The sequence below is a fragment of the Rhinolophus hipposideros genome (genome assembly GCF_964194185.1).
Source record: "Rhinolophus hipposideros genome assembly, chromosome: 21".
Lineage (NCBI taxonomy): Eukaryota > Metazoa > Chordata > Mammalia > Chiroptera > Rhinolophidae > Rhinolophus > Rhinolophus hipposideros.
In genome coordinates this window covers 40,648,428-40,672,895 of record NC_138067.1, presented here as the reverse complement: position 1 = coordinate 40,672,895, position 24,468 = coordinate 40,648,428, and the positions used below count along the sequence as shown (strand labels likewise).

At 41.0% G+C, this 24,468-nt stretch overlaps 1 pseudogene across 1 annotated transcript; it reads right to left on the bottom strand.

Annotated features, from left to right (window-relative positions):
* Window positions 1-409: 409 nt before the first annotated feature.
* Window positions 410-23,171, bottom strand: LOC308489658 (large ribosomal subunit protein eL13-like; annotated as a pseudogene). The gene is made up of 3 exons (XR_013995415.1): window positions 23,093-23,171; window positions 3,763-3,824; window positions 410-1,178 (listed from the first exon to the last, which is right to left on the bottom strand). The product of XR_013995415.1 is annotated as a large ribosomal subunit protein eL13-like (transcript).
* Between the last annotated feature and the right edge of the window lie 1,297 nt (window positions 23,172-24,468).

The window sequence follows — 24,468 nt, the reverse complement described above, 5'->3', positions numbered from 1 at the left end:
TCAATTTTATGTTAAATGTAGGTAAGTAATACACAAAAGCATGCTTCAATTATGACACTTCCGTTGTACAGTTCAGTTCATGTGACATTTATGATGTCCCACATCTTCATTATGAATGTCACATCTGAAAACCTCATGTTTGCACTGTAAGTGGTACAACTTTGTGGGGAAAAGTCTGGCAGTTTTTAAAAAACTTAACACACTTATCTCTTCTGCGAGCCAGTGATTACCCTTCTAGGCATCTACCTAGGGCAAGTGAAAATGTAAGTCCATGAAAATACTTGTACAGGAATGGTCAGCGAGAATGATGGAGTAAGGACCTCTGAAAGTTTCCCTTACATAAAAACAATGAAAAAATTGGCAGAAATAGAATCGACTGTTTTCAGAACTCTGGAAATTAACCAAAGGCTTGCAACAACCCAGGGAGTGTTTAGGCAAGAAAAGCAGCTGAATCTTAGTAAGAGCAGTGAAAACTGTGGTTCTTTTTTTTTTTTCTTTTTTCCCCCCACTAATTGTCAATAGAACTTTATTTCTTCTTTTCAACATCCTGTTCTGCAGCTTCCTTGGCCCTTTTCGCCCAGATGCCAAAGAGCCGGGCATTGGCACGGGCCATGCGAAGGCTGGCAAATGCCTTGAAGTTCTTCTCCTCTTTTGTGATGACCCTGGCTTTCTCCTTCTTGTAGACATTCTGTATGGGCATCACTGGGCCTGACAGCTGGGTGGCCAATTTGAGTTCTTCAGCAGAGCTGTCTCCCTTCTTGGGGGCTGATGGCTTCCTGGGGAAGAGGATGAGCTTGGATCGGTACTCCTTCAGGTGCTGCACGTTGGCCTGCAGCGACTCAGTAGATTGTTTCGCCGTCTTGGATCCACTAAGATCCCAATGGTCCGGGCCACCTTCTTATGGAGGCCGGCCACCCTTAACTCCTACAAGCTGAAGCCCCTGCCAGCTCGCAGTTTGGTGTGGTACCTCACAGTAGGGCATCTCACTATGGGCCGGATGGGTCCCGACGCAGGGCACGGAGCGATATGGCGCGCTTTGGCTTGCCCGGCCTTGCGTCTGCGGATTTTCGGCGCTGGCTGGTTAAACCACGTGGCCACACGCCGTTGCCAGTCTTTGTGGAAGTGGGGCTTCAGGATCATGCCATTTCGGCTGGGCGCCATGGCTGCTGCCTACCGGCCTTCTCCCAGGGAGAACAGCCACCGGAACAGAAATGGCGAAAACTGTGGTTTTTGTCTTAGCCCAGGCCCATCTCCCACTCCCCAGCTCAGCAGCAGCCTTAGAAACGGACAGTCTGCATTCTCCATACTGAAGGAAGCAGGACGGAACCGAAGAAGCTCTTTCAAAGCCCCAAAATAGAATCCTTACTGAGCCAATCACCTCTGGAAGAATTCTCTCAACATTTTACCATCCCCTTGACCTGAGGCAGTTCCTAATAGTTGGGGCAAATAGTGAGCTAACGAAAACCTTTAAAAGGAAAAGCCAAGGAATGAGCCACCCTCTAGGGCTTCAAAGACACGAATAAGTTGAAAGTAAAAGGATGGGGAAAAAATATGCCAACAATAATCAAAAGAGCTGGAGTGTTCATACTAATATCAGACAACAGACTTTAAGACAAAAATTGTTACCAGACACAGAGAAAGACATTTTAGAATGATCAAAGGGTCAATCCAACAGATTTTTCCATTTTACTGTATGTTTGAAAATTTTCATAATGTTAAAAAGAAAAGAGACCTGGGAAGCATAGCAAACAACCACAAAACCACAGAAACATATCAAACTACATCAGCAGCACAAACCAGAACAGGCAAATCTAATTTGTGATGGATAAAACAGGAGAACAGTGGTTTGTCTGGTTGTGGGGGAGAGAAGGCTGTGGGAAAACCCCGAGAAGGGGCACGCTGGAACTCTCCAGGACGAATCTTTATCTCGATCGGGGCTCAGGCTGCACACATACATTCAGATTTTAGAACTCAGTGAATGGTTCCCTTAAGATACGGGCATTTCAATGTATTAAATTATACCTCAAAAAAAAAGGAACATCCATAAACAAATATTGAGTCCTTGTTAATGACATGTATGCTGGAGTATTTGGGAGGATAAAACTTCAATGTACTTTGACAGGCATCAAAAGAAAATGTTGGATGGAAATTTAGAAGACTCGCACTTTAATTTCAAAACTTACTTCAAAGCAACTTCAAAAGTAGTCAAGTAGTCAAGTAGACTTACTTCGAAGTAGTCAAGACAGTGTAATGATGGCATAGGGATAGATACCTAGATCAATGGAATTCCAATGTAATCAACGGAATGGAATTGAGAGGCCGGAAATAAGACCTTTTGTCTATGGTCAACTGGTTTTCAACAGGGTGCCAAGGCCATTCAACGGGGAAAGAATGATCTTCTTTCAACACATAATGCTGCACAACTCCTTAGCCACATAGAAGAGAATGAAAGCAGACACTTACTTCCTGCTATGTGCAAAATTAGCTCAGAATTGAGCTAAGCTCTAACCGTGAGAGGCTACAGCTATCAAAATTTTCAGAGAAAACAGGTGAATCGGCATGGCCTCAGATTTGGGAATGGACTCTTAGAACATTAGCAACAAACAAAAAGATACACTGTATTTCATCAAAAGTAAACATTTTTGTGCAAAGGACACTATTAAGAAAGTGAAAAGACAGCCTACAGGATGGGAAAAGCTATTTGTAGTTCATATATTTGACAATGGACTAGTATCTAGAACATATAAAGATCCTTACAACTTAATACAAAGTCAAATCACCCAACTTTAAAGTGAGCAGGTTAGTCATTAGGGAAATGCAAACCCAAACCACAATGGGATACCACTTCATACCTGCCAGGGTAGCTACAATGAAAAAATGTCAGATAATAACAAGTGCTGAAGAGAATGTAGCGAATTTGAAACCGTCACACGCTGCTGGCAGGAATGATTCAGCCACTTTGGAAAACAGCCTGGTTAAACAGAGTTAGCATATGACCCAGCAATTCGACTCCTACCCAAGAGAAATGGAAACATATGTCCACGCAATAAACTGCACACAGACGATGTTTACAGTAGCATTATACATAATAGCCAAAAGTTTGGAATCATCCAAACTGAGAGATGGATAAACAAATTGCGCTACATCCACATGATGGAATATTATTCAGCCACGAAAAGGAATGAAGTAATGTTACAGGCTACAACTTAGATGGACCCTGAAAATATTGCACCAAATCAAAGAGGCCAGTCATAAAAAACCATATACTATATGACTCCATGCTCATGAAGGATGGGTGAGCTAAAGGGTACAGGGCTGTTTGAGCAGATGGAAATGCTATAAAATGGTGGTGATGGGTGCACGTATCAGTGAATATACTAAAATCCACTGAATTTTACACTTTAAATGGGTGAATTGTATGGTATTATATCTCAATGCTATTATAAAAAAATAACAGATAAAACACTATACAAAATCACTTATTCCATTGTATAAGTATATTTAAGAATGACTATTAAAAAGTATTGAAAAGAGCTGATTTGTGAGCAGAGGAGTAATGGAGGAATTTTCTACTTTAATGTATTTATTCACTTTTACACTATTATTTGCTAAACAAGAGAACAAAAACCGTAAATGAAATTAAATGAAAAGCAAATGCCCAATACCTCGCAGACACTAAGTATTTGTGTCATCTTTTGCTCTCCAAGAAATTGAAAAAAGATGTGGCCACTATGCAAACGTGATAATAAAAACGCAACTCACTTAGAACATGGTCATTTTCTCCTCCTTTGTCTAGGGAAGGCCAGAGTCATGAGAAGACAGACCTGGAAAAAGGATAAAAGAAGTCATGAGAGAAAGGCCAGGAATTCCACAGCTGATTTGACATCTTTGAGAAAATTAGAAAAAGGCGCCCCTTCCACCAGCCAACCCAGCCCCTGTGGCTTGGTGAGCAGAGTCTGGGCTGGACTCCAGGTACCACTAGTTCAGCTGGGAGGAGAACAAACTGCACAGATGCGTCTAATCGTCCAGCAGGCTGCTCCTTAGAGCTCCCAGGCCAGCCAGCCCCAGGCCCAGAAATGTGGGAAGCGATGGCAGGAGAATGTATTTTAGTGCTGGGACCAAAATGCCCAAATTCATATCACAGTCATGCTACCAACCAGTCAGATAACTTTGGCTGAAGTGGATTCTGTCATCTGCCAAGTTGAGGATGACAATGGTGCCTAACCTCGTGGGGTAGCTGTGAAGATGAATGTGAGAGTGGAGAAAAGCTGTTATAACTCTGCTTGGAAGTTGGGGGGGAACCCCATGTCCTGGCAGCTGCACAGAAGCAGATGCTATCCCGCTTTACAAAGCCATCTTTGCAAATGTGCTTGGAAGATGCCCGAACATCAGAGACTTTCATCTTTAAAAAATGTGAAATTCTGGCTGGCAGCTTTACCTATTTGTTGCCTAGTAACTTATTTGATGTTCATATTTGTTTTAGAAAAAGGAATATTCACTTGCTGGCGACTTTTCTTCCTGAAGCCAGAAGAGGCTCAAACGCTCATCCCCCTTCTCCGGCGATCTCTGGACTAATGAAACCTTTGACTTTTCTTCATTTATCGTCTTAAACAAAAACTTTGTGAGTCTCTGTTTCACTTAACAAGACTTTAGTGATGACAAAATCCAACCAAGAGGTTTTGGGAGCTTATGTGTGTGAGGCGGGGCTCAAGGCCTGGCACGTGAGATGAACTCTCCATAAAGAAGGATTACGATTACTGTTGCTCGGACTTTACAGAAGGGCAGGCCGAGTTCCCGTAAGCTCTGACTGGAGCCTGTGTCACCGGGCTGCTTTAAAGACAAGTGCAGACGAATGGGGAACATTCTCATGGAATCAGTGAAAGAAAGGTGAGAAGTGGATTAGTTTCCTATGACTGCTGTAAAAAACAGCACAAACATGGCTTAAAGCAACAATTTTTAAATGTTGGGGTCTGGATTGGCGTCGGCAAGGCTGGTTCCTCGCAGAGGCTCCAGGCGGGAGCCAGTTTCTTGCGGCTTCTAGAGGCTGCTCTGGCCGGTCCTCCACCTTCAAGGCCAGCGGCCCAGCATCGCCTCTCTCTAACCGCCTGCCTTCCCTTCAGATGATCCTGGTGATTACATTGGGCCCACCTGGTTACCCCAGACTACTACGCTCCCCACCTCCCTGAGTTTAGTCACATAGGCAAAATTCCTTTTGTCATAGAAAGAAACATATTCCCAGGTTTTGAGGATTAGGACCTGGACATCTTTGGGCGGGGGCAGTATTCAGCCTACCCTAAGGAGTAAAGGACACCAAAAAGGGAGAAAGCGCCCCCTACCAGATGGCCGCTTGCCAGATAATGAGACACAGGGAAGGACGTGCTGGTTTCCTGGAGCCCCATCTAACGCTGACAGGCGCTTCGCTGCCTCATCATTATAACAGGAAAATAGTCGTAACTTCCTCCCAGGGTGTTTGTGAGGCATAACTTAATAAAATACACATAAAACACACAGGACAGTGGCGAGCCCGCGGTAAGCATTTGAGACAAGTCACAGGTCGTTGTTAGTTTCTCTTCCTACTTGGAGTATACCTTCACAACCCCTATTATCCTCTCTCTCTGGCTCCAGGGTCATCAGATGCCTTCTGCTCAGTAACTGGGAATTACAGGGACATGTGACAATTTCAGGTGTTTAGTGGGCACCGACCAAGTAAGGGTCTGGTGCGCCTGGCTCAGTTTTGTCCGTGACAATCAGTCAGGTCCCTTTTCTAGCCCCGACTTTCCAGATGTGGCCTTTCTTGAGTCCTTAGGTCCTCTCACCCCTTTGTTCAGGCCACTGTCTCCACCTGGGTGGCCCTCTTTCCCTTCATTTTCCTGGAAACCTTTCACGTGCCCTTCCCAACCCTACCCAGGTGTTGCCTCCAGGAAGCCTTCCATCGTCCTCCAGGAATATTTTATTAATTAACCTCCTGTGTTACCTGAGGGGGTACAGGGGACTGGAGATATGAAGCTGAGAGGTGATTCTTACTCAGCTTCCTATCGCCAGCTCGCCAGCCCCTATACCAATGAAGGGCGGAATGCACAATGAGTGAAGGAATGAATGAACCCACAATTGGACAGGGGCCATGTGCAGCAGTTTCATTTTCTGGGCACTTCCTCTGGGTTTCTTACCGTAGCTACAATTCTCAAGCATCTGGAGGACATCCCTGGGATGTCTCTGCTGACAGTAAACATTTCCTGCTAAAGCCCTGCTCTGGCCACCTGCTCCTCCCCATCTCCTCCCCCAGGAAGTTCCTGCTTTAGAAAAGCCCCTTTCTGTTTACGTTTGAGACACTTGCAGATTTCTGAAAGGGGAGCACTCTCCCTATTGCATGTCTTTTTGAATGATCTCCTATGGAAATCCAAATGTGTTCTTTGACAGACAGGGCTCGTAGTTAGAAGTGCAGCCAGTCTCTGTACTGACACATAGTGCCAATCAGCTCAGTTTCAGACGTCCCATTAGACAGTAACAAGCCCTTTGCTGGGGCGTTTCCATGTGACCCAGAGGGCCCAGCAGCATCCATGGGGTTTTTTCCCCCCACCTTTTTTGAGATCTATTTGACATACAATACTGTGTAAATTTAAGGTGTACGACATATTTGATACATTTATGTTGCAATAGGATGGCCACTGGAGCTTTAGCTAACGTCTCTATCTCGTTACACACACATCATTTCTTCTAGTGTTGGCAACGGTTGAGACCCAGTCTCTTAGCAAATTTAGTGTTTGTCTGTAATCATGACATCATGTAGTAGGTCTCCAATATGATTTACCTACTAGCTGAAAGTTTGTCCTCCCCAGCCCCTGGTAACAACCATTTTACGATTTTGATTTTTTGAGATTCCACATATAAGAGCTATCAGATGGTATTTGCCTCCCTCTGACTTATCTCAGCACAATGTCCTCAAGGTCCATCCCTATTGTCCCATATGGCAGAATTTCCTTTTCTCTTCTCATGACTGAATAGTATTCCACTGTATATATACACCACTTCTTTATCCATTCATCTGTGGTTGGACACGTAGGTTGTTTCCATATTTTGGCTATTGTGGATAATGCTGCAGTGAACACGGGGGTGCACATATCTCTTCGGTAACCTGTTTTCATTTCCTTTGGATATATACTCAGAAGTGAGAGCCGCCATGATGTTGTGCAACAGTTTAGAGTCCCCCACTGTGGACCCTAAATCTGTCATAGTCCCATAGTCTGAGCAGGTTTGAGTGGAGCGATTCCACTGCATTCAGTACAACACAGCATGTGCTGGGGCTGGAGCAGCTCAGGCAGCCAGTATCTAGTTTCAGCTTAGAGACAGGTCCAGGCAGCTAGGATCTGTGATGTCAGGAGTCCAAACATGCCAGATGCTCTTCTTGCCAGACAGCTGTGCTGCAAGTCTAAGTAAGGCTCTCTCAGCAATAGGCACGCAGGCTGGAAAAGCGTCCAGCTATCTGGTCAGGCGTCTGATTTCCCAAGAGCTCATTAGCAGCTAAAAACTGCTTCTGGAAATTCTGGAAGTGTGTCTGGAGATGGCCTCTCTTTTCATGTGGCCTCCCTTTTCCACCAGAGGCTCAAATAGGCGAGACTCAGCAAAAATCATCAGTTACAGAGACTTATTCTGTTCCTAAAATTCAAAGAGTTTTAATTTCAACCACCACCACCAACAACCGGCAGCAGGTAGTAAGGGAGTTGTGGCCCTAAACATTTTTTCTTTGCAGCTTTCTGTGACTGGGGTGATCCCTCTAGCGTTTATAAAGTTATAGGCGTATACACATTTACATCAATTTTTATCATATGTCTAGGTGTAGGAGCCACAAAATACAAAGCCATGCTCTTAAAAGTCCTCTTATCCCTCATTGCAAGTGAACGTAAAGCCCAGGCGCTTAATCCAGCATTTACAAGGTTAACAGCTGGGGACAGAGGTTGTGACAACTTAGTTTTCCACCAGGAAGCTCAGTGTTTCCCTCCTGGGGGCCCCTCCTTTTCACTCTGGTTTATGTAAAGCTTTGTTTCATGGGGTGAAGTCTAGAGGAAACCTGTCCAGGCTTCCAAGAGTCCCCTTCCTGTGAGCCACACAGGACACACCTAATCCCCCCAGCAAGAAGCTGCGACAACACGTGATGTGTGGTTGCCAGGAAAGCCCATTAGACACTCAGTGTCCAAGACTTTGATGGCCAGCTGGTCACGTGCTCCAATTCCCAGTGCCCAGAAACCAAGCTGGTGTCTGGTATAAACCACATTATTCGTACAAACAGTCTGGGCTCAGTGAATCATCATTATCATATAGGGAATGGTGGAAACCCTACCAAAATCCGAGTTCCCAGACCTCAAGGTCATAAATAACTTTTACAGTATCTGACCTCTTATTGTTTCCTTATATGTGACACAGAGAAATTTGGTATTGGGAGTGGGGGGGAGATGGATGGGTTTCTCATGAACTTTTTGTCAGAATATGCTGGTACAGCCTTTCTGGAAGACTCTTTGACAATCTGGACCAAAATTTAAAATGTCGCAACACTAAATGCTGTTGAGGATGTGGACAAACGGAATCTCTCATACATTGCTGGTGGGAATGTAAATTATCACAGACACTTGGGAAATAGTTTGGGAATTTCTTTGAAAATTAAAACTCCATTACCATCTGCCCCCTCAGTCACACTCTTGAGCATTTATCCCAAAGAAATGAAAACTTATGTTCATGCAAAAACCTGTACATGAACATTGATAGCAGCTCTATTCATGATGTCAAAAACCAGCAACCCAAAGGTCCTTTCACAGGTGAATGGTTAAACCAACCGTAGCACATCTCTACCATGGAATACTAATCAGCAATGAAAAGGAACTAACAAGTGACACAGACAACAAGTTCGTTGGCTCTCAAGGTCATTATGCCGAGAGAAAAAAGGCACCTCCAAAGCTTACACACTGTATGATTCCATTTATGTAACACTTTGGAAATAAAATAAGAGTGATGGAGAACTGATTAGTGGTTGCCAGGGGTGAGGGATGGTGGGGAGGGAATGGGTGTGGCTATAAAGAATGGCACGAGGGAGCCTGAGGGGATGGCACAGTTCTCTATGGATTTCAGGGTGGTTACATAAAATTACATGTCATTTTACGTGCACAGAACTACACACACACACACACACACACACACAGGAGTGCTTGTAAAACTGGTGCAATCGGAATAAATTCTGCGTTTTATACAGTGTCGCTTTTCTGGGTTTGATATTGTAATGGTGGGATGTAAAAGATGTTACCACTGGGGTAAGCTGGGTGAAGGACGCCTGGACCTCCCTGCACATTTGAAATTGCCTAAGAAACTATCATAATTTCCAAGTTAGGCTTTAAAAATAAAACAATTTTAAGTATGTTTGTCTTTTAGAACTAGCAATCTCAATTATAGAAATTTATCCCAAGGAGAAAATATGACAAATGCCAGGGGACGTAGACATACTAATGTCCCTATGATACTATTTATAATGTTTAACACTAAAAATAAAGTGAGCATCCCCTTGCAGGAGACTGACTAAATGAAAGGATACATCCATTTAGTGAATCTCTGTATAGCCAATGAAATAATGATGTCAATATGTATTGACAGGAAAATATGCTTTTATATTATTGAGGAAACATGTTATTAAAAGAAAAATAGAGGTAATGAGAGTATGTAATTTATGAAATTTTATACTCATCTTTTTTTAAATTCTTTCTTTTTAATTATAAGGAACTTTTTGAAAACACAGTAACTTAAAGATAAATGGGAAGCATGACTTTAGGATCTTTCGATAAGTTCTATAATTGTAAGGGTTGTGGAAATATAGAATTACATGTATTTTTCATACTTTTGGGAGGAATGGACTATACAATATGCCATGAAACTTATGATCTCATTGAAAATTTTGGGATTGATTTGGCAAGTGTAATATATTTAAAGGTTAATAACTAATTAGAAATAAAGCTTCATGTTGAATAACAGGAGGCACAACCTGGACAAAGACAAAATACGTATTATGTTGCAAGTGGCTACACTTCTAGCAAAAGTAGAATGGAAGCTATTGCCATAGTACTCAGTAGGATAGTTTTCAACAGTTGCATTTATAACTTTGTATTTTCCTAATAATAAAGCTGAATACCTCACATTGTAACTTAAATCTACACCCTACCTTAGTGAATTGAAAACAAAATAGATAAAAGCAAAAGCAACCAAATGTACAAACCATCACCATCACCAATAGCAACATCAACCATAAAACATAAAGAGAGGTATGCTTATTTTTGAAGATACGTCACTTAAAACAGAATTTTTTATTTTCTTCCCCTAAGTTGAATGCTATAAATTTTGAAGGAACTTTCTTCATTGGTTTGTTAATATTCTGCCTCTGTCTAATACAACTATTTCCCCATTTTCACCAGAGCTAGTGGAGAAGCTTATTGACCAAGGATATGCCAATCAGAAGAATTCACACTAAAGTTTGACTCAAGTACTGGTGGCCAAAAAAAAAAAAGAGAGAGAGAGATGGAGTCACAGAAGATAAGTCTGGGGCTGTTAGCAGTAGCTGTGAACGAAAAGTACATGGCATGTTTCCCCGAAAATAAGACCTACCCTGAAAATAAGCCCCAGTTAAGATCGTCAGCCAGACGGATGCATTTAGTACATTATGACGATGTTCCAGAAGATGATGACATGACTATATTTGAATAAATGTAGATTGTTGTACAGGAAAAAATAAGACATCCACTGAAAATATACCCTAATGTGTCTTTTGGAGCAAAAATTAATATAAGACCTGGTCTTATTTTCAGGGAAATACAGTATAAGACCCAGTCTTATTTTCAGGGAAACACGGTAAATACCTGGCAGAGAAGTGACAATGGTAAAGGAAACAATCGTGCTTGAAGCAAATTCAAGTTCTTGGCAATGAAAAGCCAAATAATATAAATGATGGAGTATAGCACACTGTGGTTGTGAAGAGATTTTTTTTCCCTTTTAGTAAAATTTTAGACATTAAATCTAGCAGCTTAGCCTTCAGTAGTTCATTAGATAGCCCTGACTGTGCAACTGTGTGCTGCCCAAAGTTCATATATCAAAACAAAAACAAAAGCATATTCATATAATCTTAGAACTCAGAATCAAATTGTAAAGCTTTTTATTGATTCATTTTCTATCCTGTGAACTTTGTTAGTTTTCTTTATACTTTATTTCACATATAAAACTTAAATTACTTTAACAATATACAGGAAATAATAGCTTCTGTATGATCCCAGTACAGTAACTCTTAACTCTTAAAATTGACTATAAGGAAAAAATAGAATTAAAACAAAAAGGACAATACTAAGACTATTAGAAATTATGTGAATTTTTTTCAGGCTACCCTTCTGTTACAAAATTCAAGCTTGAATTTTGTTTTTTAAGATAACCAAGGAAGTAATTTAAGCTTGAAGTCAAATTGCTGTACATTTGGTTACATAAACAGGAATACTGATTGTTTCTGTTTGTTTCCTGAACTTAAAAAAGGGAGAACTCTTTCAAGTGCCTTTTTCCTTTCTCAGTCTCATTATAACATTCTCCACCAGGTCAAAAGACTATAATTCCCTTTTCATTCTGTGATTATTATATATTCTATTTTTTATTTTATTTATTAGTTTCAGGTGTACAAAGCAATGTAATAGACATTTGTACCCCTCACAAAGTGATAACCCCCCCATCTCCTCCCCCTCAGACATCGTATATAGCAGTTACAATTCCACTATCTTACTATGCTGTACTCCACACCCATGGCTGAGGGTGCCAGAAAAATATATACACATTTTAAGAAAGGAAAAAACTGTATTAAAATTGTAATACTCAATATATACCGATAACAAAAGACGAATACAAGTCACGTTTGACTTCTGCGATGACAAGAGGTGCTCAATGTGCTTACCATCAGCGTCCAGACGCTTCCGATGACGGCGAACACTGTTTGGTAGACTTCCGTGGTGAGCTGTAAAGTAAAAGCACAGCAGAAGCAGCCAGCAGGACTTGTGGCTGTGGAAGCCTCCTGGGCCTTCCCTGGTGCACATCACACACAGGACCGTGCATCTCAGACTTATCACAAATGTGTGCAGTTGTTAGGCGTGTTGTAGGTTCTGTTGCAAACTGACGCCTTCATTGTCATTGTACTTCCACGATGTTCTCGAATTTCAAATACCACTTCAAAATAGTCTTGCCGTGCTTCCATTATTTTCTTTGACTGTCCTGCCTGTCACATGGTGACACTAGCAGTCATTTGATTAACGCCATCTTTTGAGCGAAGGTCATACTACACATTGCTACTGTAATTCAATTCAACTTTGGAAAGTGATACATAGATAATAGCTCTTAAAATGTGTATTCATTTTTTGGCACCCCAGTATATTTAATTATATTGTCATTCAATATTATTCTACTTCAGCTTCAGGTGTACAGTGCAGTGGTCAAGCATCTACACCGTCTCTGAAGTGATCCCCCGATGAGCTCAGTGCCCATCTGGCACCTTACATGATCTTTACAATATTATTGATTATATCCCCCATACTGTATTTCATATCCCCGTGACTATATTATGACTACTAATTTGCACTTTCTAATCCCTTCACCTTCTCTCCCATCCCCACCTCCTCCCATCTAGCAACCATGAGTTTTTCTCTGTATCTCTGAGTCTATTTCTGTTTAGTTTGCTCGTTTATTCTGTTCTTCAGATTCCACATATAAGTGAGATCATATGGTGTTTGTCTTTCTCTGACTTATTTCTCTTAGCATAATGTTCTCTAGGTCCATGCATGTTGTTGCAAATGGTACGATTTCATTCTTTTTATGGCCAAATAATACTCCATTGTATAAATGTCTATTACAAGTGGAGCAAAGCTTGCAATTTCTCTCCATCTTGATCAGCATGAAGCATTACAAAGCAACACCACTTCAGTCTGACGTGTAGGTTACTTGCTAGTTCTTGTTTGGCAGTGGTACACTTGTTTAACATCCAACAGTTTTCTATGATTTTGCAACATACTCATCAACAGATTTGCATGACTCAGGCATACATCAGGTAATACAAATGCGTCCTTCAAGTTTTCAGCTCTCATCTGATTAGCTAAAAATCCCTGAGCAAGTTCTTTCTGCTCACTCACCAGCCGGCCACAGCTAGCGATCATCGGAGCCAGAGCATAACAGACAATCTTCAAGTCCTTTAATGGCTTTCATATTCTGATTATCAAGTTTGGCAGTAGTTTGATGGTATTCTACTCTAAATGGTCAAATAATCCTTGGATCAAGCCTGCTCATGGAATCAAAGCACTTAATGACCAACGATACCACATCATTAGGTCTATCCTGAACATTTATCCAGTCTGACCAAGAAACATTTTTAAAAGGCAGATCTTCTTTAGCATCTATTGTACAGTAGTACCTCGGTTTTCGAACATAATCCGTTCTGGAAGACCGTTCGAGTTCTGAAATGTTCGAAAACCAAGGCATGGTTTCCCCATAGAAAGTAATGCAAAATGGATTAATCCATTCCAGACCTTTAAAATCAACCCCTAGAACTTCAAATTTAGCATGAATTTTACTATCTCATGATACCATAGATCCATAAAATTTATGGCATTCGTAAACTGAAATGTTCATCAACGGAGACATTCAAAAACCGAGGTACCACTGTAGTTTCATCCTGCTGGGCAGTACTTTGACAAGATTCCCTAATTTCTTTTCCACTTTCAGCATCTGCAGTATCTGGGGCTACCTGTTCCACTGACTTGTGAAATGAGGTTAATAAGGATTTGTTAGTTATTCTAGGCATATCAGGAGAGAGCACCAATTCAGTGGAGGTTTTCGTCTCAGTCTTTTCTGGTGAAGAATCCAGTCTTCCCAAACATTCCCTGTAACTATGTCTGGTTAGGCACTCCAACAGCAGAATCTTGGCCATGACTGAAACTGCAGTTCTTAAATGAGTAAGTTTGAACTTGATGTCTTCTATGGATTGCAGGTAATTTGAATAAGTATTTTCAAACTTGAAAAGTAGCTTTGGGTAAGAATTTGAACCGTCCTCCAGAATGGCCATGATTGCAGCCCAGCCTTCGTGTGGATCCTGGACCAGACTTCACAGAAAGAGCTAAGGTTCTTGGCTTTCCCTGTGCACTGTACCATCAGTTGTGTAATAGCATAAGTTTCACTGTCCTTTTTGTTTTTTGTGTGACAGGAACAGACAGAATGAAAAAAGAGAAATTTGTTTTTAATTCCATCAAGCTTCATGAGAAAGGGTTGTGGGGGAAAAGGGGAACATACTATAACATGCATTTTGGATGTGAACCAAGCTTTAAGGCACAGAGAATTTTGGACACCACCCATGATTTTCAGCTGCTTCAGTAGTTTTTGGTTTTGGTTTTGTTTTTGGTTTTGCTTGGTTGAACAGTTTACTCAAACAGGTATATATTTACTGGAGGTAGGGGACAGCTTCCCACAAATTTATATCTTATAATTTAAGGGAAAGTCTTAAATTATAAGATAAAAACTTTAGCTCATTGCTGCTTGCAAAGTGAAGCTGAGCAGAGGTCAGGAGCCAATTGCAAAACTCTTACACTCAAATTGCAGATTGCATGATTTTATGTATTTTTATTAAGTGATCAGTTTCTTGAATTAATTTTTAAGGCTTCTTACAAAAATCCTTTTCCTAGTACAATTTGTTATGACAAATTGTTTGAATTCATTAAAATTTTCAAATGGTTGTCCTATTTATAATAGGTTTTCTTCTCCATCAAGTTAGACATTTCCAAGACACCTTGTATTAGGCACTGATTCAAGGTCATGGTCATTCAGCAGTAAACAAGCCTCCTGCTCCCGTGGAACTTACATTCTAGTGGGCATGGATTTTGTCATGTCCATCATTATACTTGTGCTGAAGTCCTGAACTTCCTTATCATTTTTAAGGCCTCTCTCCTGTGTAGATTCTGTAGAATGTGGAGGTTCTGACAAACATATTGTACCAGAGGGTTTCTCTTTTGTGCATTCTCTTAAAAACTGTGACATTTTGAAGTTCTGTCAGTAACACTGGTAATATTCATACAACAAACAGGTTTCCTCCAGTGGAATTCAGACAACTGTAAAAAACTTATCTCGTGCCTGAATTCTTAAAACACAACATTTTACATTCTCTGCTGTGTAGATTTTCTGATGAAAATGAGAAGTCTAAGTTCTGAAGGGCACTTTTATCACCCTCATCAGGTGTACTGGATTTATGAGGTCAGACAATTAAGTTTGCAAACTCATCCTAGCAAAAGTGCTACATACCTCATTGCTGACTATCACCAAGGTCACCTTCGAAGTACTCCCCTTGGGAAGCTATGTACCAACACCAGTGCCTAGTCCACCCTTCAAAGCAATTTTGGAACTCTTTTTCTGAAATGGCCATCAGAGCTGTCGTCCTATTACCCTCGATGTCCTGAATGTCATCAAAATGTCTTCCTTTCAATATTTCCTTTATCTTTAGGTAAAGAAAGAGGCAATTGGGGGCCAGAGCAGGTGAGTTGGGAGGGTGTTCCAATACAGTTATTTGTTTACTGGCTAAAAACTCCCTCACAGACAGTGCCATGTATTGTCGTGATGATAGAGCCATGAATTGTTGGCAAAAAATTCAGGTTGTCTAACTTTTTCATGCAGCATTTTCAGCACTTCCAAATAGTAAACTTGGCTGTTTGTCCATTTGGTATAAATTCATAATGCATAATCCTTCTGGTATCAAAAAAGGTTAGCAATACTTTGCAACAAGTTCACGAACTTAGTTGTCAGACCTCATATATATGTACTGATGCACCTGAAGATATGAACTCTTCCTAAAGCCCTTCCCATACACAAAACAATTGTAGGGTTTCTCTCCAGTATGGACTCTCCTATGGGCTTGAGGGTGTGAGCTCTGACTGAAGCTCTTACCAAAGACACCCCATTTATAGGGTTTCTCTCCTGTGTGGATCCTCTGATGGACATGAAGGTACGCGTTCCAGATGAAGGCTTTCCCACATACTTCACACTTGTAGGGCTTCTCTCCTGTATGGACTTCCTGATGGGCTTCAAGATATCAATGCCAACTGAAGCCCTTCCCACACACAGCACATTTGAAGGGTTTCTCTCCAGTGTGGACTCGTTGATGGTCACGAAGATGAGAAATCTGATGAAAGCCCTTACCCCATGTCTCACATTTGTATGGCTACTCTCCTGAGTGGACTCTCTGATGGGCCTGAAGATGGGAATTATGGCTGAAGTTCACACACATCACATTTGTATGGTTTCTCTCCGGTGTGGATTCTAGGAGCTTGAAGATTTGAGGCCTGACTGAAGTCCTTACCACAAGTGTGAAGATCTCATACTCATATGACCTCTCTCCAGTGTGAACTCCCTGATGAGGACCAGATTTCTGATTAAATATCTGATCACATGACTCCTCTTTGTATGTTTTGTCTCTAGGGTGGGCTCTCCAACGGGCTTGAAGTTGGGATATCTGGTTGAAGCCCTGATCACATATCTCACATTTCTAGAATTTCTCTCCAGTGTTGTCTACACAGGGTGGGGTTAGATCTAAGATATGACTGGAGCCCTTCACATACCTATCACACCTGTGTAGATTTTCTCCTGGGTGAATGGGCTCATGAGTGAGAAGAGAAGAATTCTGATTGAAGCTCTTAGAGCATACCTGACACACGTTGGATTTCTCTCCTGTGTTGCCTCTCTCATGAGTGTGCAGATGTGAGCTCTGACTGACATCACCACACTCATCGTTCCTACTGCATTTCTTGTTTGGGTGGTGGACTAATGCAATTATTCAACTTTCAAAATGGGATATACAACTGTCACAGACCTCACACTTAAGATCTGTGTAATTTTTGTAAGTGAATTATATTTCAATTTTTAAATCCCCATGCAAAAGTGCTATGAATCAAAACAAAATGTATTCAGAGGCACAGCGGTATGTATGCTTGTTTGTAGCTTTTGAAGTTTAGGCAAAAAGTTTGAGACAGGTACATAAAAGAATGCTGAATCACAAAAAACTCAAGTGGTAACATTAAGTGAAAAAAGAGAACTGAAAATTGTACATAGATTGTGGTTGTGATTATATAAAATATAGCATGGGGAAAATAGCTGTTTATCAGCAGTATAGTAATGTGGCTTTTTACATTTTTTTTGATAGCTATGAATTTCTGTACTATTTGTGAAATGAAGATGATAAAACAAACCAAACCAAAAACTAAAAACAAATAAAAAAAGAAGTAATAAAAAGGCTAGTAATTGACGTACATAAACACCTGTTTTCTTCTGTTATACTTCCCAAGGAAGAGAAAAAAAGATGTGTCTGATCATTAAGGAAGACACAGATGTAATTTTTCTTCTTTTTGCTCTAGAAAGTCACTTTTTTTAAAAACTTTTATTTATTTTAAGTGTGTTTTTCCAGGACCCATCAGCTCCGAGTCAAGTAGTTGTTTCAATCTAGTTGTGGAGGGCACAGCTCACAGTGTGGCCCATGTGAGAATCAAACAGCAACTTTGTGAAGAGCACCCCCGCTCTAACCAGCTAAGTTAACGGGCTGCCACCAGAAATGTAATTTTAAGAGCTAAAAACCAAAACTCAACTCACCTGAAACTTGGTCATTTTCTCCTGCTCTGTCTGGGGAAGAGCAGAGTCCCAGGAAGGCAGAACTTGCAAAAAAGAAAAAAGCCACGAGCCATAGGCCCTGACCCATATGGCGGCTCTCTGTGTGAATTTTAAAAAGCAACCCCTCCTTTGGCCCGTATCACTAGCCCCTCAGCCAGGGACCCCTGTACAGTGCACAACCTGCCCAGCTCTAAGCAGTAAGGCTAAAAGTCCTTGCAGCTCCCAGGGTATCGTTCTCATCCTGGGTATCATGGGACATGAAAGGCAGGGGAATGTAGTGGCTATGACTATGACAGTGAACTCTGAGGCTAAAAGGTCTGAGGGCGGAGGGCGCAAATCGTTAGGACTGCACTATTGACTCCTCTGTCATACTAGCTCTTTGTCTTTCCACATTTTTTAAATGGGGACAATACCAGTATCAAGTCCACAGCATCCTTAAGAGGTTTCGGTGAATACATTCAAATAAGCGCAGAATACCTGATAGCTACTCATGTTTGTGGGTCCTCCTACCTCAGGAAATACTCTAGTAGGGACGAGAGTGACGCATCCACTTCTCAAAGCCTGGAAGAAATAGCAGTGCGTAATACCCAGTTCTCTGTCTCTGGCCCTGTATTTGCCACAACCTCCTGCTTGGCTCAGTAACAGGGTTTTGCAAGGAGACCTGGTGTTTCAGAGTATTTAGTAGAGGAAAGCAAGTGGGGCCTGGGGTGCCTCGCTCCGCTGGCTACCTGCTGGCTCTCACCTTTCAAATCCCTCTCCCAGAAGCCTTCCATCACCTGAGGGCAGGTGGGGATAATTAGTGGGTAAGCATCTGGTCTGCCTATGAGATGACTAACACATCTTTTTATCCCCAGCACCTGGAATAGAGGGAGTACTCAAAACACGTTGAATCAAAGAATGACTGAAGACACACTCCACTTATTCGATCTCTGGGGTTCCTTTGAGCTGTACAATTCTGAGGCTGTTCCAACTGGGAGGAGGAGAGGGTGAAATGTATCTTCCAATTTCTTCCTCTGGGTTTCTTATTTCATTTGCTTTGCTCAAGCAATGTCCAGGTCATCCTTAAATGTGAAATATCATAAAAGGGTCCATCATGGGCTCTGGATAAGGCAAACCTTATTTATTTATGTGTTTATTTATTTATTTATTTATTTCAAACTGTTTATTTTTTTTTTCTTTATTTCCCACCATCAGGTATTTACCCAAATGTCATTCTCCTCAAAGAGTTCTTCTATGGACATGCTTTATATAATTTAAATCCTCCACCCCACCGATTCCCTTCTTCTCCCATTCACTCCCTTTTTATATTTAGTGCCATCTCCCTAACATACTGTGTTTTTGTTATTTATCTTACTTTAATCTATCTATTTTTTAAGAATCTAAGCTGTATTGTTTTGGTCACTATTCTTTCTCCAATTCATGGCATGTAGCAGACACTCAAGACAGATTTGTTGGGGTTTTTTTTGTTGTTGTTGTTGTTGTTTGCTTTTTTTTTAGATTTGTTAAAATATATATATGAAATAATGAATAGTTGATAAATATCCATCCTGTATTATATCAGCTGAAGCCCTTACTGCATTACTACTCATCAGGATCATTCATTCATTCATTCAACAAATATATATTGAGCATCTAACATGTGCCAGGCATAATTCTGTATATTAAAGACACGATAGTGAAAACAGTCCCTGTTCTCGTGAAGCTGATATTATAGTAGGAGACAGGTACTAAACCAATCAACAGAATAGTACATAATGTGTTAGCCGGTGATAGATACTGTTAAGGAAAATAAGGCAGGATTGCAATAATCTTTGTAAGAACCACTCAAATAAAATTCTCTTAAAAAGATAAAAAAAGAAAAGAAAAACAAGAAAGAAATAAAGAAAGAGAAAAGAAGAAAGAAAGAGAGAGAAAAAAGAAAAGAAAGAAAAGGAAAAGAAAAATATGGCAGGAAAAGGGGGAAGAGAAGGAAATGGAGAAGTGCTATTATAGAAAGGATAGTTTTAATCCTAGTGCTCTAATTACTGGCTGAGTGACCTTTGCAGGTGAATTATCCTCGTGTCTCATCTGTATGTTGTTTTGAGGAACAATGAGTTAGTACATAGAAAGCCTTGGAAACTTTGCCTGACTCATAATAAGCTCCCAATAAATGCTAATTATTATTATCACCTTCATTATTATGTAATAAATAATAAATACAGAAATGATACATTAGTCCTGGTTCATTCCTAAGTAAATTTGTTTTAGGACATGAAAGTATTATCAACGACTGAACTTAAACTATCAAATACGCTGAAAAAGCTTCTGTATACAGCCAAGCATGAGGGAGATAAATGATGAGAAATACCTATGTACATCCTTTTTATTATTTTGTCATCTAATCCGCTTTTGGGAATTCAGAAAACACTCAGGCCCTAGTATCTAACTGCCAGGTGACACTTGCACCAGTCACAAACACTGGATTGAATAATCTCTCTCTGCAAACCTTATCACAGTGCTGGCACACTATAAAGAATATGACACAATTCCCACAACATCGGAATCTACAGCCTAGAAGGAGAGACTGACTGGAAACCAAGAGCAAATTAAATTCCAAATGAGAAAACAAAATTCATCACTTTCACATCTTTAACTACAATTCTTTTGTGGTTAGCTTTCTCACTAAACAGTTCTCCGAGTTACCATGTGAAAACTTTCAAAATGTTAACGTCCTCTCTTCCTTGACCTCCATATATTTACGATAATCTAGTATAAAGCCTCTTGACTCAATGTCTGTATTTTACATTAAACTACTAAAGCAAAAAATAAAGGGGGAGGGCTGGCCCGGTGGCTCAGGCGGTTGGAGCTCCGTGTTCCTAACTCCGCAGGCTGCCGGTTGGATTCCCACATGGGCCAGTGGGCTCTCAACCACAAGGTTGCCAGTTCGATACCTCAACTCCCGCAAGAGATGGCGGGCAGTGCCCTCTGCAACTAAGATTGAACATGGCACCTTGAGCTGAGCTGCCGCAGAGCTCCCGGATGGTTCAGTTGGTTGGAATGCATCCTCTCAACCACAAGGTTGCTGGTTCGACTCCCACAAGGGATGGTGGGCTGCGCCCCCTGCAACTAGCAACGGCAACTGGACCTGGAGCTGAGCTGCACCCTCCACAACTAAGACTGAAAGGACAGCAACTTGAGTTGGAAAAAAAGTCCTAGAAGTACACACTGTTCTCCCCTTCCCCAATGAAATCTTTAAAAAATAAATAAATAAAAAATAAATAAAGGGGGAGAGGGAGAATTATATAACAAGATTGACAAAAGGTTGACAACAGTTAAAGGTTGACAAGGATTAATGGCTCCGTGAGAATTCATTAGTATACATTTGTATTTGAAATAGTTCATGATCACAAGTTACCAAATATAAAAGTACAAGTATGATACAATTTTTGAGAAGCATAGAAAAAAATAGACACAGCTCAGACATAGACATAACTAAAGAGAAACAAATTTAAAAAAAAGAGAAACAAATTAACATGTTTATACTGTTTCCCCGAAAATAAGACCTAAGACCTAGCCGGACCATCAGCTCTAATGCGTCTTATATGATATTATATAAGACCCGGTATTATATTATATTATATATTATATTATACCCGGTCTTATATTAAAATAAGACTGGGTCTTATATTAATTTTTGCTCCAAAAGACGCATTAGAGCTGATGGTCTGGCTAGGTCTTATTTATCTCTACACTTTGCGAATCTTTGGCTTTCTTTATATGTCTCTCAAAGTTTCTATGATGAGCACAAATTAATTCTATAATCAGAATATGAACATAATGTCACATAATATAACAAGGACTTAATTAAATGAGCATAGCCTTCAAGTCCTCTAAGGTCCTAAATTATTAATATTATAAAATAACCCTTCCTGCTTCAGTCATGGGGATTACCATTTCTTAGGGCTGAAGGAGAATACGGTACGTAGGTCAAGAACCCAGACTGCCTGGTTCAAATTCCTGGTTCTGTCTTTTTCTCTTGTTTGACTTTGGGAAAACAACTTAAAATTTTTTACCTATCAACGTTCTCATCTGTAAAATACGGACTACTGTCTTTGTCTATTATGAGGATTAAGTTAATTAATGCATAAAAGCCTGTAGAAGACTATCTGGCACTTAACATGTTAAAGAAAATTGTTACTGTCAACACATGTCTCATCCAACCTCCCTGTATGCTATTAACATTGGAGCATTTGCCTAAGAGAAAAAAATTGCTAATGAGTTTAGGAAGTCTGCTCTCCAACTGAGAGCTTAAATGGCACACAGCACGGTAAGTTCTCCCACGTTGGGCAATGTTACCAGGAGCCACCGGGTCACGCCCTCCCTTTTGCACCTTCTTTGAGAAGTCAGGGCTGAGAAAGGAAAAGAAGCGGCAAGATAGCACAATTTTGTCTCTGGCTCAGAATAAATCACAGTGGACACCCCCAGGCACCAGCTGGCCGGTGAGAACCACTCCTTCCTTTTAAAAAAAGGGTAAGGGGGCCGGCCAGGTGGCTCAGGCAGTTAGAGCTCCGTGCTCCTAACTCCGAAGGCTGCCGGTTCGATTCCCACATGGGTCAGTGGGCTCTCAACCACAAGGTTGCCGGTTGGACTCCCCCAAGGGATGGTGGGCTGTGCCCCCTGCAACTAGCAACGGCAACTGGAGCTGAGCTGCGCCCTCCACAACTAAGACTGAAAGAACAACAACTTGACTTGGAAAAAAAGTCCTGGAAGTACACACTGTTCCCCAATAAAGTCCTGTTCCCCTTCCCCAATAAAATCTTTAAAAAAAAAAAAAAAAGGGTAAGGATGGAGTGGGGAGTCAGTAGGAATCTATGAACAGCCCCACTTCCGGCAAGGATCAGAGAAGGGCTAGTGGCTCAGCAGCTAAAGCAGGGGCCCACCAACCCGTAGCTCAGCACAGAAGCTTTCAGGGACTGAGTGCTTCTCGGAAAGAAATAATAGATTGGTAAAAACCGACCACCTTTTTAGCTTGTGCCAGGATCGCTTCTAAGCGTTTTTACATCTTTTTACTTCACCTAAATCTTACAACACGCCTACTAGGCAGATACTACTATTAACTCCACTTTACAAAAGATAAACGGAGAAATTACATAACTACAAAGATTATATCACTAAAAGGCGGAAAAGCGAGCGGAAGATGGGGGAGGCGAGGGAACCCGGACGACCAGGAGACCTTCAAACTTAGAATCGCGACCACAGCCCACCCCCACACGGGACGCACCAACCGCTCTAAACGCCAAGGTGATGCAAACCGCGGTCCCTGCCCTCCGCCGCTTCTATTCCCCGGGATGGGGGGAGGGTTTGCACCTGCGGGTCCCAAGCCCAGGAAACTCGGAAGAGACACGGGGGTTCGGCTCTCACTCACCTCCTACGTAGAAAGGATTGACCAGGGCACGTCGCTCTCCTGTGGCGGAAGTGTCCGGACTATACACCGCTCCTGAACCACACTTCCCAGAATCCCCGAGAAAAACCAGGTGCTACAGCTCCACCCTTCGACAGCAGAAGCGGCTTTACCTGGCGCTTTTGGACTACATTTCCCAGAATCCTCGACAAGGTAGTGCTTACACTAGGTTGCCACTTTTTCTTCTTTCTTTTTTGATATACAGGATGGATCGGTTCAGTCAGTTCTCAGGCGCTATTAGCCCCTGGCTTTTATTTTTTTTCCTTCTTTCCTTTTAATTTTTTTAAAAATCAGTAATAATAAATGTGGCTGTATAGGAGAAAAAGGTGAAGAGAGGATCTCAAACTTCATTTGATGCTGTTGCTTTTTTGAGTTTACTCGTGCCTGGCTGCATCTAGACCTCTGACAGTTTACCTGGTGTGAGTTATTATTCATTACAAGATGCTAAAGACTCACAAGAAGGAAAAGTAACCTCTGATCCAGCCACACGACAAGTAAGTTTCCCATTTTTGTTGGTTTTAATTGCTCATTTAGAAACGTGGGGTTTTGTAGCAAATGAAAGAAGGTGCACCTGGAAGAAAGTGAAGCAAATACTGTAATTTGAAAAAAAAGCCTAGAATATAGCATGCAAATGTTTCTTTAGTTGACCTTCAAAAATCTCAACATCCAGTGTTTTCCTGACATCCTAAGTACATACATAGACTATTTTATTTTTCTATAAGGTAGTTAGTTAATGAGCGATGGTTATTCAAAAAGTAGGTGTGGAAGTGAGGGGTCCTGCTCAGATAACTGTAACAAATTCAATTTTTTTACAGCATTATTGACATGTAATTGACAAAAAAATTGTCATATATTTAAAGTCTATGTGATGAATTGACATATAGTACATTGTGACTTTTTTTATGGTGAGAACCTTTAAGATCTAGTCTCTTAGCAATACAGCATTATCAGTGATAGTCACCATGCTATACATTAGATGCTCAGACCTTATTCATTTTACAACTGAAAGTTTGTACCCTTTAACCAACCTCTCCCCATTTCCCCCACCTCCCAGCCCCAGGCAACCACCACCATTCTACTCTGTTTCTGTGTCTGGGTTGTTGTTGTTTTCTTAGATTCCACATGTAAGTGATACCATGCAGTATTTGTTTTTCTATGTCTGGCTTATTTCATTCAGCATAATGCCCTCCAGTTTCACTTGTTGTTGCAAATATTTCTCCATCTTTTCTGTACACCAGCGGTTAGAATTAGAATTTCAATTTGATTCATATTTTTTTGAAACGTGATTTTGTTTCTATCTCCTATTACCCTTACAGGAAGCTGCCAAGACACCCCAAGAG